Source organism: Tiliqua scincoides, chromosome 4, assembly GCF_035046505.1.
Source record: "Tiliqua scincoides isolate rTilSci1 chromosome 4, rTilSci1.hap2, whole genome shotgun sequence".
Classification (NCBI taxonomy): domain Eukaryota; kingdom Metazoa; phylum Chordata; class Lepidosauria; order Squamata; family Scincidae; genus Tiliqua; species Tiliqua scincoides.
Window position 1 is genome coordinate 218,223,296 of NC_089824.1, and position 16,184 is coordinate 218,239,479.

The window sequence follows — 16,184 nt, forward strand, 5'->3', positions numbered from 1 at the left end:
TGAGGGGGGACATGATTGAGACATACAAAATTATGCAGGGGATGGACAGAGTGGATAGGGAGATGCTCTTTACACTCTCACATAATACCAGAACCAGGGGACATCCACTAAAATTGAGTGTTGGGCGGGTTAGGACAGACAAAAGAAAATATTTCTTTACTCAGCGCGTGGTCAGTCTGTGGAACTCCTTGCCACAGGATGTGGTGCTGGCGTCTAGCCTAGACGCCTTTAAAAGGGGATTGGACGAGTTTCTGGAGGAAAAATCCATTATGGGATACAAGCCATGATGTGTATGCGCAACCTCCTGATTTTAGGAATGGGTTAAGTCAGAATGCCAGATGTAGGGGAGAGCACCAGGATGAGGTCTCTTGTTATCTGGTGTGCTCCCTGGGGCATTTGGTGGGCCGCTGTGAGATACAGGAAGCTGGACTAGATGGGCCTATGGCCTGATCCAGTGGGGCTGTTCTTATGTTCTTATGTAGGATGTCTTCTGGGTTCAGCTGCAAAATTCCCTGAAGATTCTAAAGCCAATTGCTGCAGCAATCACTGCATCTGAATCAGATAGTGCACTTTTGTCAGAAATTCCTTATTTAATGACCAAGATAAAAGCAACTGTTTTTGACAATCTCAGTATATCTCCACTTACAACTATAGAAGAAAGTAAAGTGAAAGATTTTATTTCAAAAAGGGAAGAATTTTGTTGCCATCCCAATTCATGCTGCTGCAAATCTGCTGAATCCAAGACTCAAAGGTGGAAATAGAAGTGATGACAGCACTGTGACTGCATTTGACTGGATTACAAAACAAGCATCACTTTTAGGACTTGAGGTTGGGAAGATACTTTCAAATGTTGCAGAATATAGAATATCTTCAGAGATTTGGTCCAGGAATGCAATCTGGGGTTCTGCCAAACATATTCCTCCTGCAAGATGGTGGCAAGGTCTTTGCACAACACAGCCTCGGACTCCTCTTACTTCTCGCCTTCTTTGGATTCCTCCGTCTTCTGAAGCATGTGAAATAATCTGGTCTATGTTGGAAACACTCACACTAAATCAAGAAATAAACTGACATGTGAAAGGGTAGAGAAGCTTGCTTCAATCCGGGCAAACCTTCAGTTTTCAGAAGTCCATAATAATGCGATAATGACAGACACAACAGAGGAGCTGCAGAAGCAGAGACTGAAACTGATACTGATCATTACAGCTCAGAAAATGATTCTGATTAAATTTCACGCCCATTCATTGACACTTAGTCCCACTCCCTTCTATACATTTCCCCACTCTTCAATTCTTTTTATGTGAATGGGTTTTTTATTTTTATTTAATACTGTGGAGAGGAAATATGAATAATTGTTACTTCTGGATTTTTAAAAATTGTTTTGTGGAGGTTTTCATGTCTGTTCCACTTAAACTAGTAAACAGTTCAGGAGATTGTTGCTCCATTTGTTACAATTACAAATAAATATTAATAAAGTAAACTCTGTTTTTAATAATTGTCTGCACATGCCTGATCTTGTCTGGTCTCGGAAGCTAAGCAGGGTCAGGCCTGGTTAGTACTTGGATGGGAGACCGCCTGGGAATACAGGGTGCTGTAGGCTTGTACCATAGTCCTGTGGTTTTCAAACTCTCCAGGAGTTTGAAACCTGCAGTAAGTCTTTGCGGGGGCGGGGGGAAGGCAGCAACGCGATCCCCAGGATCACATTGCTCAGGGGCTGCAGGGACTGGGAAGTGGAAGCGCGATCGCCCCACTCTCCCTTTCCCTGACCTGGGGCACCCTGCAGGCACTCGTGCAGGGCTCCCCGCACACAGGGACAGCTGCTGCAGGGACTGGAGGGTGCACCCCAGTCCTGCAGCCCCATCAGAAGGGAAAGCGGAACAATCGTGCTCCACTTCTGGTTTTGTGGAGCAGGGCACGATCAATCCGCTTTCATTTTTCCTGACATGGGGAGCCCTGCCGAAGGTTGCGCAGGGCTCCCTGCACTCCCAGGAGGCTGCGGCAAGTGCTTCCAAGCCCCTGCAGCCCCCCTGAGCGGTGCGATCTGCTGCCTTCCCCCTGTGTCCTGGCTGCCCCCGCCCCTTAGGGGGGCAGAGGCCAGGACCCACAGGCTGCGGCGTTGCAACACCCCAGTTTGAATACCACTGCCATAGTCTTTTGAGACTGAAGGTTGCCAACCAACCAATTGTGTGGATACACTATATTTTTAATATGCTAGTTGTGATAATTTTATGCCAAGTCAAATTGTCCATAGTCATATTTTATGTCGTATTTTATGCACCTAAAGTAACAGAATGACTTTCGAGCTGGAATTACAGATTTCGGATTTTTCTGAAAATTTCCGTTTTTTTTCTGAAAAAAACCGGAAAACAACCAGGTTTTTTTCTGAACTTCAAAATTTCCGGATATTTTACATCTCTAGTCTGTGCTAGTAATGAGGCGGCATTGACAGGATGCAAGATGGAGGGCTCTGATTTCGAAGCCATCTGCTGCCTGGTCTGCATCCATTTCCCAGTGAAGAGGAGGGACATGAGAGGGCAGGCCACGCTTCACACATCCCAGTTTGACACTCAGCACTCCCCTGACTCACGGGTCCTGGGGTCATGGACGTCACACTTCCCCAACTAGCTGAAGTTCCTTCCCTTGTTCTTACTACACCTCTTTTCTTATTTCAACAGCATCGGTTTGGGACCAAATTGGAAGAGAAGGAGCAGATTCAGTCCTCACAGCAAAAAGCCCACACAGGGGGGAAGTTAGACCCAAGTGCAGTCTGGTGACTTCGTTTGGGGGTGTGAGGGTAAACAGAATGCCAGATGTGGGGGGGGGGGTGGCAACAGGATGCAAGTCTCTTGTTGTGCACTCCCAGAGGCATCTGGTGGGCCACTGTGAAATCCAGGAAGCTGAACTAGATGGGCCCCCTTTGGCCTGATCCAGCAGGGCTGATGTTCTTTATGGGTAGAACACGCCAAAAGTTCATATAATTTTGGGTGAGGGTCAGATGGAGGAGGCTCACACACCTGTAGAATAGGCTGGAAGAATGGCAACTCCACAGTGTCTGGAAGGGCACTCCAGAGCCCAGAGGCCCCCATGGTGAAGACTTGGAGCCTCACAGCTGATATTACCCCTGACCCCCCAAATAAGATGCCAGGCTGAGGTTTCTTGGATTGAACTAGGGCCACTTTATTAACAACAACAACACAAACAGCAGCAGGGCTAGATGGGGCCAGGGGGCTAGCCCCCCAGCGTGTGGGGGCCTAAAATTGGGGGAAACGGACCTAGCCGTCTACCTCCCCTGGGGCTCAAGGGCGAACCAACTGACTCGGGCTGCCACCAGTCGATCAACTGGGTATAGGCTGTCTACGTCACCCCCCAAAGGGAGCAGGGGAGCTGGCCAGCTGGCTCGCTGGGCAAACCATGCAAGCGTAGCCAGACCAGTCAGGGGGGTTTGCCAGCCTACCTCTTCGAGCCGGCTAGGCATCTTGTGGGCGGTTCTGGCTCGCCCCCCTTGACCTTGCTGCCCTGGATGGACACCGAGTTGCCCTACCTACCCCGCTCCGCACGCATCACACCACAGGGAGGGACAGCCTACTGCATGTCCCTCCTCTCCCCATCTAAAAATGCCTTGACCCTTTTCCCAGAGGATAAAATAGACTTTAAGTTAGACCCACGCCCTGGCCTGGTAAATGTACGCCCAGGTGCCTTGGACCCTGAAGAAGCTCCACCATCCCCCTTGCCAGCTCTACGGAGGGCGTTCTCCTTTTGGCGTGCCTCAAAACGTGCCACCAAAGCTCTCAGCTCATTCACTTCCTCCAATTCGTCAGAAGATGAGACAGGCTCCAACAGTTTGGGTGGGGGGCGCTTAGGTGCCTTCCCGCCTTTTTTCTGGGCTTTCTTAAGCATGGCAGCAACTTGAACAAGTAGTGCCACTATACCAGCCTTAAATAAATGGGGGGGGGGAGAGAGTTCTACACTTGAATGTTATGAAAAGCAGAGGGGAAAAAACACTATGTTATCGAACTCTAGGTCTCCCCTCCAAAACTCAACCACAGCTGACTCTGCTTAGCTTTTGCCTTTACAAACCCAAGCACTCTCAGCCACCAGCCCCACTCCTCATATGAAGAACAGGAGCTGCCAACCTTCATAGAGGAAGAAAAAGGGGGGAGAAAAAGGGGGGGCAACCAACCCTAAACAGTCCTCACCCACAAAGACTACCCCCGAGGTGGCAGAGAGGGGTGTAACCTAGCTGCTCCAGTAACCCCCTACCACAGCGCCTGAGCACCCAGCACACCTCTCGCCCCTTGCATGGGTCCTGCAGCCTAGGGTGCCCACGCCAAACTGCGCGGACCAATGGGAGCCTGCCTCCTCAGCCTGCCCGCAAGAGGTGGGGCGGGGCAATGGCCCATAGGGCGCACAGCGCTAATGGTCTTTCTTGCCTCCTGTCCTGAAGGCTCAAGGTGGGTCCCGACCCACTGAACACAACAGCCAAAGGGACTCAGAAGAAGAGAGCTGGACACGCTCATGAAGGCCTTCGGTGCATCTCAAACTTAGCCTGTAAGCAACTTGGCAGTCAGCAGCACTGTTGCAGAACCCGTCAAAATGCTCCCGGAGGTGACTGGCAGCATTTGCGCTTGCTGTATCTCCTGGGTCATCTTTGAGGGCATCTCCCCATATTGCTGATGAGTCGAACCCCAGTTCCAAAAGTTAAAATCATACTAGCCTCTACCTGGCAGGGCAGCTATAAGGGCTGAGCATGAGTTGCCAGAGAGAGTTATAGAATGGGCACTGCTGCCCTCTGCTGGCAAGCAACACGTCTTCCTAACTGCACATTTACAGTACTGCTCTTCTCCCACATAGAAGTTGGATGCTGCTGTGCATGTACTTGGATTTTTGGGGAAGAGGTAAGGAGCCCTTAATGAAATCCACAACCCATCCACCCTCCTCCCGTTGCAGACCAATCACACCTCTGTGCTCTTCAAAGACATCAGCTTTTGTCTTTCATGTTGTATTCCACAATTGTTCTGATGACGCTGGTGCAAGATCTGCACACAATTGGGCTGTCAAGACATACTGACACGTAACAACTTTCTGGCTGATCAGTGGCATAGCTAGAGGGGTGCAAAGCACTGAGTTTTGCAGGGAGCCTCACCACGGCATGCAAAGTGCCTCCGTTTTGCTCCCCCTGTCCGGAATGGCTCCAAAGGGGAGAGGAAGGGGCCACTTGCATGCTGTGGTGAGGCTCCCTGCAAAACGTAGTGCCTTGCCCCCCTCTAGCTATGCCACGGTGGTTGATTATCATGGAGGTAAATGAAAACACACCCATCTTGCTATGATTTTTTTCTTGTCCCCTGTTGACAGGTATACCTTTAGGCAGCTTTTCTGAGCGGTGCCTGCTTCTTCTTGGCATGTCTAGTGTCAAGACTACAAAATTAAAATTGCCTGCTGTGACTGTTTCCTTCTCATGGTTATTATTTGAGAAATTTGGGGTAAAAAGGGTTTTTTGATTAACATTTGATGCATAAATATCACTTAGCAATATTGATGTATCTTCATTATATATTTGTAAATATAGAACATCCCCCACTAACCTTATTATTATTATTATTAACAGTATTTATATACCGCTTTTCAACTAAAAGTTCACAAAGCGGTTTACAGAGAAAATCAAATAACTAAATGGCTCCCTGTCCCAAAAGGGCTCACAATCTAAAAAGATGCAAATGAATACCAGCAGACAGCCACTAGAACAGACAGTGCTGGGGTGAGGTGGGCCAGTTACTCTCCCCCTGCTAAAAAAAGGAGCACCCACTTGAAAAAGTGCCTCTTACCCAATTAGCAGGGGTTACCCTTAATCCAATTTGAGAAGGTAAAATGCATGTTTTGAGCCACAATTATTGCAAGGCCTTATTTTTATTATGCTGAAGCTGCATGTATTTCTCCTAACCTCAGAAACAAAAAACTAATATTTTTCATTTCCTGATTCAATTTGCATCTCTTATAAGGGTCTGCTTTTTTCCCTTTTAATAATCTATCAATTTTCCTTCATTTTACAGGGGAATTTAAAGTTTTTACATTCCCTGACAGAATCTTCAAAGTCTGCATTTTAGCATTTATTAGTAAAGAAACAATGGATATAAAAGGCTAGTGCTGCAATCCTATAAGCATCTGAGCGCAGGTCACATGGAATTCCATGGGTTTTACTTGTGAGTAGACATGCATGGGGTTGCACTGTAAGACTCCTGTTCTGTCAGTAAAGTTATTGTGGATATTTTCCAACAATTGCTTAACTTTGTCAATTCAGTGTCCCAAAACCCACTCTTTTCCTGTTAGAACATTTGAACTATATGGGAAACCCCAATAAGATTCAATTTTTTTTTATTTTTAGCAAACAAATTAAACAGGAGGTCAGATTCCAGGCTCCCCCTAAAGAGTCAACTTGGGGTTGACCCCTCAGTGCACCTGGATGCTCAGGTGGCTGCCAGCATTTCCTGGATGTATGACCCACCCTTCGTGACCTGTGCAGCAATGCACTCAAATTAGAGCTCAGTACAACTTCCATCATGGCACTCGGGGGCTCAACAATGATGATGTCATCGTTGCGCACTCTGGGGCTGCCCCACACAGCTCTCACGGGCTCCACACGCCCCTTGGAAAAATTACAGGGAACATCGGTGGCAACTGCAGCAAGGCAGGAGGGCCGTTGCATCAATTGCACCCATTCCAGCTCCAGGTGTGCTTTTCCAGGCTCAGTTAAAAGTGGTGGTCATCCCTAAACTATCATTCAAAGTCCCTCAATGGTTTAAGCCCAGATTACCTCCCCCCATATGAACTTGTAACCAGTAGTAGACTTCCCCAGCCCTGCGCCCCGGGGCAAACGTCTGTGATTGTGTCTCCCCTGGCTGCCACCACCCCCCATATGCAAATCCACTCCCCTCTTACCTGGAGTGCACGGAGCCTTGCACGAACTCCAGGATGCGCTGGGGAAGCACAGTTTCCGACTGCATCAGAAGCCTCAGAGAAGCTTCCCCAGGGGTCATAAAAGTGCACGAGGCTCCGTGCCTGGGGCATTTCCCCCATCAAGTGAATGGCAGGTCCGCCACTGCTTGTAACTGGGTAGCTTGGCTCCTGAAATGGCAAATGAAATCTGACTTCTTTTGGACACATGCCTTTCCCCATGGAATGTAACTGTCCACTGTCACTCCCATCTAGCAAGGGAAGTCCACGTGTGGAAGTTGTCTTCTGAATGCTTTGTGGTGGTGCACATGTTTGTTCCACTGAAGTGGTTGGAGATACATTTCTGCACCTGACGCTTGCACACATGTGGTGCACAACTAGCCATGTGTCTCAGAGACCATTTTCTCCCTTACACATCACTTATACTGTATAAAGCTCCACCCACCAGGCTTTGTGTTGAGAATTTCAGTGCACCAATTTTGAACAGCGGTGATTCCCAATGGGTTCTTCCCATTTGCAGAAATCCCTTAACTGGAGAGGTCTGTCAAAATCGGAACCCGTTTGCCTTCCAGCAGAAATATAAGGGCCAAACTCAGTATGATGTGGGAGAGCTATGAATGGTCTTCTAGTGTTTTTAACTGCTACAGTGTGTGTGTGTGAGAATGAAAACATTAGAACCCAGAGAGGTGGTTAACCATTTCTCTGAAAGCCATTCTGCAAATGCTGTTCCTAGCGGTGTTGCTAGAGGGGGGACAAAACACTAGTATTGACGGCACCCAATCCAAGTGGCCCCTCGCCTTCTGAGCCATTTGGGGCACTAAGGGCAAAGCAGAGAAGATACCTCTGTGTTGCTTTTGCCACCTGGTATGGCTCCAGCAGAAAAGGGGAGGGGCCGCTTACATGGCGAGTTGTGTCATCATCAATATTTAGTGTTTTGACCCCCCTCTAGTTACACCACTGGCTGTTCCCATAACTGGGGTAAAAAGATGTGGGAGTCACTGATTCTTTTTCCCACTTCTGGAGATAAGACATATGAAGCCCTTGTATTTTTTCTTCATCGGGGAAAAACTAGGGCATTCTCCTGCTGGGGCATTTTGAATAGAAAAAACTATTTTCATGATTCAGTAAAAAATTGAAAGGACCAACAAATCATCATTTGTGGGTCTTCCTCATCACGTCTAGTTTGGCTCTAAGAACCTGACATTTATGAACATAAGAAGAGCCCTGCTGGATCAGGCCAAAGGCCCATCTAGTCCAGCTTCCAGGATCTCACAGTGGCCCACCAGATGCCTCAGGGAGCACACAAGACATCAAGACACCTGTATCCTGTTGCCACTCCCTGGCATTTGGCATTCAGAGATAGTCTACCTCTGAAACCAGGAGGCTGTGTATACCCATCATGGCTTTTGATGGGCGTTTCCCCCATAAATCTAGCCAATTCCCTTTTCAAGGCATCCAGGCCAGGTTCCGTCACCACATCCAGTGGCAAGGAGTTCCACAGGTTAAATATTATGAGTGTAAAAAATTGAAAAAAATATTGAAAAAAATTTTTTTTATCTGTTCTCCTGCCATTCAATTTTAGTGGAAGTCCCCTGGTTCTGGTGTGAGAGGAGGACACACCTTTATCTATCCCATGCATAATTTCATACGTCTCAATCATGGCCTTTTTTTTTAGGCACCTTTTTGGGCTAGGGTTAAAGAAGTGCCAGGTAACTTGTAATTACCCAAAGTATTTCTTTTTTTTTCCTGCCTTAAACTGACACTCTTTTAGGACAAAAATAGGACAAAATTGAAATGAACAGTCAGGGTTTTTTTTTCTCCTTCTTTCTTTTGAAATTTACAACAGAAGTTACACATTCAACAAAGAAAAATGATTAATAATAATAATAATAATAATAATAATAATAATAATAATAATAATAATAATAAAGTTCCAATTGCTATAATACAAGAGAAAGTGTGTCCATTCAATACGTTACAAAAATGTCTTAAAATTGTACATCAGTACCAAAGGCATTATGAAATATTCTTTGGAGCAGGAACAAATGTGCAAAAAGCCAAGGCAAGAGAGCAAATGAAAGGAAGCAGAGATGCTGCCTTTGCTGTCAGAATGACGGCCCAAGATCTGATGCTTGACTGAGTGTGTGCGGTGAGCGGCGTGCAGTACAGTGGGCAGCAAAAACCCCCTTGGTGGACAAACCTAATACAACAGCAACTTCAACCTGCTGGGAAATCCATCAGAATCTATTGCACAAAAGAAAAGCCGTGCTAGATCAGGCCCAAAGGCCCTTTGCATCTTGAATCAAGCACTGAGCCACCTCGCTCGTTTCACACATGGGTTAGAACTGGGCAACTGCTAGCAGCAAGAACGGCTTGTCACACAGCAATTGTGGTGCAGTTCATCTCAGTGGCATACCTAGAGGGGGTGCAAAGCACTAAGTTTTGCAGGGAGCCTCACTGCCCATGCAAGGGGCCCCTCCCCCTTGGAGCCAGGCATTCTTCGTTTTGCTCCCCTGCCTGAAATGGCTCCAAAGGGAAGGAGTAGGGGCAGCTTGCACTCTGTGGTGAGGCTCCCTGCAAAACCTAGTGCTCTGCAATCCTTCTAGTTACACCACCGTTCCATTCCATCTTTCTTTTCCCCCTTGCTGGAAAAATTGAAAATGAAGTTGCACACTTGGGTTCTCTTCTCAGCTGGGAAACATGGCCCTGATCCAACTTTCCTGGCAGAAAACAAAACATGACAACTGGTGGCCCAGTTGTGTACCCACTTCCCCATCCACACCAAAAGATTAATCTAGCCAGTTCAGTATCTAGCCAGTTCAATGACTCAAATGAACAGAACATTGTGACTAGAGATGTGCGTTCACATGGGAGACAGCAACACATGTGGGAAGCTGCTTATGTGCCTGAATGCAGCTTGCTGGATAAGGGCTTTTTTTTTTCCCTAATTATTTTCAGTGTGTGACTAGTACTATCCTATTTTGGCATTGTAGTCCCAGGTTAGTCCACTTCCAAACTATTTACTAAAAAGAAGAGTGGGACGGAAAATTATGCAAGTGCCCTTTACTACATTCGATTTGCAGGTATCACGGTGTCAGTCTTTGGTGGGTTTTGTTTTTCTCCTTTCTTGCAATGTGGTTGAGGTAAGGGCTTAGTCTTGGGGTCCACAGGTGTGCAGTTTTTTATTTCAATCTTTGGAATAACAGGCTGATTTCACCTAAATTCCACTCTTTAGATCGGTGGTTCCCAACCTTTAGAAGCCCGCGAACCACTGAGGCAAAACTTGGAATTGTCATGCACCACTTGTGGCTGTGAAGAGTCTGGTCTCCGCCATCTCTGGTGGTCCATCTCCCAAGCACTCCCCCATGGATTATTGGCGAGGATGGAGAATGGCCTGCCCAGAGCCATAGCTGACACTTCAACGGTTGTGGCTGTGGGTAGTCCATTCTCTGCCATCTTTGGTGGACCACGGGAGATTGATCACTTCCAGTGTCTCACTGTGCAAGAAAAGATTTTTTTTTTTCCCCTGAGACCTGGCAGACCACTTCTCAGAGTCTCGCGGACCTCCTGTGGTCCCCAGACCACAGGTTGGGAACCAGTGCTTTAGATCAAGCTTCAAGTCATTTAACTCCTACAGTGTAAAACAAGGAATGCTGCCTCCACTGCTTCGGACTAGAAACCATCCTTCACATCGCATGAAGACCTAGACCTTTGTAGAAATCGGTCTCATGCTCACTGAGCTAACAAATCAACGTCAAGGCCAGGGGTGGTCGAACAGCGGCTTGGGAGCAGGGCTGGCTTTGGCCCGATTGGGCCCGATTTGGCTCCATGCTTGGGGGCCACTGCTCTGTGGCAGAGAGCAGGTTGCCACAGTTACAGCTGGCACCTCGCTCAGTGACTGACGCTCCAGCATGGAATCCTCCATGCCAAGGCATTGCAAGGGGTGCGCAGTGAGTGAAGCATTAGTGCTGGGCGGCCCTCCCACCTGCTCCTGTGTGTGACTGGCTGGAAATCAGGTCCCCAGAAGCAGTTGGTGGTGACACCATCACGTCACATGGGGTTCTTTGATATATAATGTGCCACTCACAGAAAGATGTTGGATGAGCGCTTTTTTTTTTTTTACATCACAATTAATATAAAAGGTAAGTAACAAATTTTCAAGCTTTATAATAATAATTTACCAGGTATAAACTGAGAGTCCACCGGATTAAAACATAAGGTTAATGTTCATGGTGAGTAAATACATGTAAGAATGTAAATACTTCTTTAAAAATTGCAGCTTTCATACATCTGAAGATTATTGTATGTGGGTTTTACGTTAAGCACTTTCGACCACCTCTGGTCTAGGCTGTACAATTTCAGAAACTTCAGTGCAGGTGTGGAGGCTGACAGAACTATGTCATCCATATGAATTTGGGGGGGGGGGTGTCTTCATATAGTTGTAATGGTTGTAAGAATGACTGTAAGCCACCACAATGTGTGGTAGAAAGGTGGTGCAGAAATTTTTAAATAAGTAAATAGGAAACTAGCAAGGGAGGGAGATGAGGCTAGAAGACTAATGGCCCAGTCCTGCCCTCAGCCAGTCTGCAGGGTGCAAAGTACCCCTCTGGCTGCTCTCTGGCCCCCTATAGGCCTACTCAGATGTATGCCAGCCTTTGTGTTGGCGTGGACTTGTTCAGGAAAGGAGGGTATCAGGCCCAGGATAGGGGCTCCAGATTCCACAGACACCACTGCCACTGAGATCTGCCCCATTCGATCTGTCTGCCCCACCCCAGACCAATCTGTCTGCAGTGCCACCATGACCACACTGATGGCCAGTATGTGCAGTGCCACTGCCAGTGCGTGGCATCCCAACGTTTACATCAGTGCCCATGGCCTACAGATCCTTACAGAGGCAACCACAATTGTGGATCCCGTGGTATGCAGGCAGACCATGGGATCTGCTGTGTATCACATGGATAGGATTCGACCATAACCCTTTCAGAAACTTTTCTCTTACATAGTTTGCAACATGTTCTGTGGATATATTTTAACAGAAGAGCATTTCGTCATTATCAGCCCCCATTTGCAGTCTGGAGTGGCATAGCCCAGGCACAGGTTTACTGTAGCACAGAGAAATGGGCCAAAAGACTCCTATCCAGGTGTGGGATTTATTCACACAGCACCAGTGGCATAGCTAGAGGGGGTACAAAGCACTAGGTTTTGCAGGGAGCCTCACCGCAGCATGCAAATGGCCCCTCCCCCTTGGAGCCATTCCAGGCGGTGGAAGCAAAAAGGAGGCATACACCTCCGCTTTGCTCCCCCTGTCCAGAATGGCTATGAAGGGGAGGGAACCCCTCGCATGCTGTGGTGAGGCTGCCTGCAAAACTTGGCGCTTTGCACCCCCTCTAGCTACGCCACTGTGTAGCATTGCTTGCATCTTTGTGCTGACTAAAATTGTGCTGACCTTAGGCAAAACCCCACCAGGACTTATGTGGTGCTGGCCCCATGGAAATCAGTAACAGTAGTGGAACAAGGGGCAAGTTTGCATCACTTCTACTATGCATTTGGACTGTAGCTTCCAGCCCCAATTCACAATGCTGGTTTTAGTCTTAAAAGCTCTCAGGGCGTGGGACCTGCACATCTCTGAGATTACCCTTCTGTGGGTGACTCTCTCCACTGCTTGAAAGTGTATAAGGACCCTGGTCCAAACAACCAGGATCAGGAACATGGCAAGAAGCAAAGCCTTTGAGGCTCTGGAATAAGTTCCCTAAAAGAGATACGGCAGTGCACCTCCTCCTTCAGAAAACCATGCCAAGCCTGACTGCTCAGGCAGGCTCTGAAGACCAGAACTGTGGTAGAAGAGGCTGGGACAGTGGCATAGCTAGAGGGGTGCAAAGCAGTGTTTTGCAGGGAGCCTCAAGGCAATGTGCAAGGGGCGCTTCTCCCTCCCCTTCGGAGCCATTCTGGGCATGGGGGACCAAAACAGAGGCATACGCCCCTTGCACATTGTACCCTGTGCACATGTGCAGAGCTACATCCTGCCATAGACTGCTGCTCATAGAAGATACAATCTTTGTGTGTGTGTGTCCCCAAATTCTAACCTTAGTGGCAACACCTGATCATACGCTGTTCTTGTTCAATGTTTAATTTCCCTAGTAGGTTGTGTCTCTTTCCTCTTGCAATGCAAAGGAAAAATGTATGCAGCATTCCTCTTGTGCATGATTCACAGCCCTGATGAGAGACAATGTATAGGCAAGAACACAGCATGAACAAGCAGGTTTCTTTGCCTTCACAAATGAGCTTTTCCATCTCTTCTTATAAATTAGGAAACAGCCTCATGTTTTTGCTTTCTGGTGAAGTATTATTTGTGGAAAAGTATAGAAAAGCCGTCAGATGCAGCATTCTCAAAAAGACCAAAAAGGTTCTCTCTCTTTCTGTCCACTTACACAGCCTAGAGCCACAACAGACAAATGATGTTTATGTTATTTGACGTTGTCAATGAAATACTTTAATTGCAGGCTGATTATGTTAACAACGCACTTTGGAAATACGAAAGATTCCACAATGTTGCTTCTTCTGGGAATTGTTTTTTAAAAGAGAAGAGGAAATGGACTAAAAGATGCTTGAAATGTATTGGGGGAAATGCAAAATGCATTTCAATGCATGACCTTTACAGCGGTACAGAAACACATATTGATGCTTGTGATTTGCTAACTCACAACAGCACGGTTTCCCCTCATCAAGAAACATCAAGTTCATTTGAGTTTTCATAATCAAGGGAACTTCTTATAATCGGGTTTTCTGTGCCCAAGTTATACACTAACAGCCCAATCCTAACTGAAGGCCCAATCCTATCCAACTTTCCAGGGCTGATGCAGCTGGGTCAGTGGGGCACACACTGCATCCTGTGGGGGGGGGGGCAATCACGGAGGCCACCTTAAGTTAAGGGAATGTTTGTTCCCTTACCTCAGGGCTGCATTGTGGCTGCATCAACACTGGAAGGTTGGGCAGGATTGGACACTAACCCCCTTCCTGCCGATGCAGCTGTACCAACAGCGTACAAACTGGATCTTGCAGAGGGGGCAGCTGCGGAGGTCTCTTCAGGGGAAGGGAACTTTCATTCCCTTACCCTGGGGCAAGTCTCCGCTGCCCAAATGAGCCTCCTCAGATCTGTGCCAGCCATTTTGCTGGTGCAGAACCAAGGAGAGAAAAGGAGAGAGGGCTAAGACTGTGGCTAGAATCTGGTTACTCTGGTGCTACTGAGATCCCTCCCTCCCTCCCTCCTCATTTCGTTTTCCACCTGCTTCTCCCTCTCCAGAACCTCCCCTGTTCCTCTCCATCCCCATCCGGTTCTTCCCACCGCCTGCGCCCCACACTGGCTTATTTGTCCTCCTGCTACAGCAAGGGGCCCCCATCACAACTGACATTTGCAGCAGTGGTTCCAAAACAGTAATCCGCAGCATGCAAAGTTGCGTTCTGTTGTTGTAAAGCCCTACGTAGGACTGGGCTGTACAACGTGATGGGCATCTTGAGTTTTCTCCAATAATCCTTACGTTCTGACCATCATTTTGACACTTTCCGACCCTCACCTCACCATTCACTTCACCTTGTGGTTGTGGTGTTGCCCTTCTTTTCCTCACCTGCTCGGGAGACAATCACTCTCTCTAAGGGTTGATCTTCTACTAATTTCGTTTTACTATCCCATCCCACCTCTGCCTTGTTACTTCCACTATCTGATTGGTAAAGGGTATTTCTACCTTCACGTAAATTGCCAGAACAATATTAGCAATTAAAATATTCGGACAGATTTTGAAAACTTCAAAAGAGATGTAACAGAAGTAAACTGAGCAGCTGCAGGTCTGCCAGAAGAAATCAAGGTGGGTCCATCCAGCCCAGCTCCCTGTTTTCAACAGGGGTCAATCAGATGTTCCCAAGAAGCCCACAAGGAGGGGACAGCCCTCCCAGCAACTGCCTTCCAGCAACTGGCAATCAGGGACATGCTGAGACATGTGATGACCTCGCCCATGGAGGCTCCATTTAGCTATCATGGCCAGCAAAACTTTCTGCCCTTCGTGAATTTGTTTAATCCCCCTTTAAAGCTATTTCTGCCAGCTGCCATCACACCACTTTGTGGCAATGAAATTCCATGAGTTGACTCTGCATTGTGCAACCTACTACCTATCAACTTCCCCCTTACAACCAACAGCTATTTTGCTTCCTGTGCTTCTTTTGTGTACATAAGATGGTGGAGCATAGATGTCTTAAGATCACCTGGTGAACCAGCAATTCTTAGTTCAAATCTTGCCTCTGTCATAAACACACTAGGCCAGCGATTTTCAACATTTCTCTTCTCACCAACCAGTGGCGTCACTAGGTTTCGTGTCACCCGGTGCAGGATGCCAGCGCGTCACTCCCCCATGCAGTGGGCGGGGCAACACCCCAGGTGGTGGGTGTGGTGATGTACCATCACTCCGCCCCCACTGGTTTTTTAGCTGTACCTTTTGATAGAACAAAGAAAGAACACATTCTGCATGAAATTACGCATTGATTGATATATAACATGATGGTATTATTCCTCCAAACTGTGATTTTAGTGATTTTGGTCACTAGTGGTGTCACACACACACACACCCCAGGGTGTCAACTTACTAACACCTTATTGCAGCAGTTCTCAAACTTTTAGCACTGGGACCCACTTTTTAGAATGACAATCAGTCCAAGACCCACCAGAAGTGATGTCATGGTGGAAGTGACATCATCAGGCAAATTAAAATAAATAAGTCTAAATAATTAAAGTAAAACAAATAATTAAATAAGCAGAAGCCAGCCCTGTTCCACTGAGTGAATTTCCTCTGTAGCCTGCTTGCAATAACACCCTCTTTTCCAAAACCAGTAAGGTTTTCAGTCCCACCCAGTGCCCAGTTCAATTTAAGAACTTCTGTTTAAACCAGATCACTGTCAAGATCCACCTGGCTTTGCAAGTCTCAAAAACGTTCACCTTATTAGCTGAAGCCTCTGTTTTGATCCTTTTTAGTAGCGGGGGGGGGGGGAGGCTGCCTTCTGGAGCACTTGTTTAGGTGCAGGTCCATAGGTTCAGGGCCATTCTGGTAGCCTTGCACGCTCCTTCACCTGATCTTCCACACCAGCCAATGCACATTTGCTTACTTGCAAGTAAACGCAACCGTGAGGCTTAGTTTCGCTTTCCATAGGGCTCACTACATTCATCTGCTTGCAGGGAAGGACTTCCTTCTCAGGTG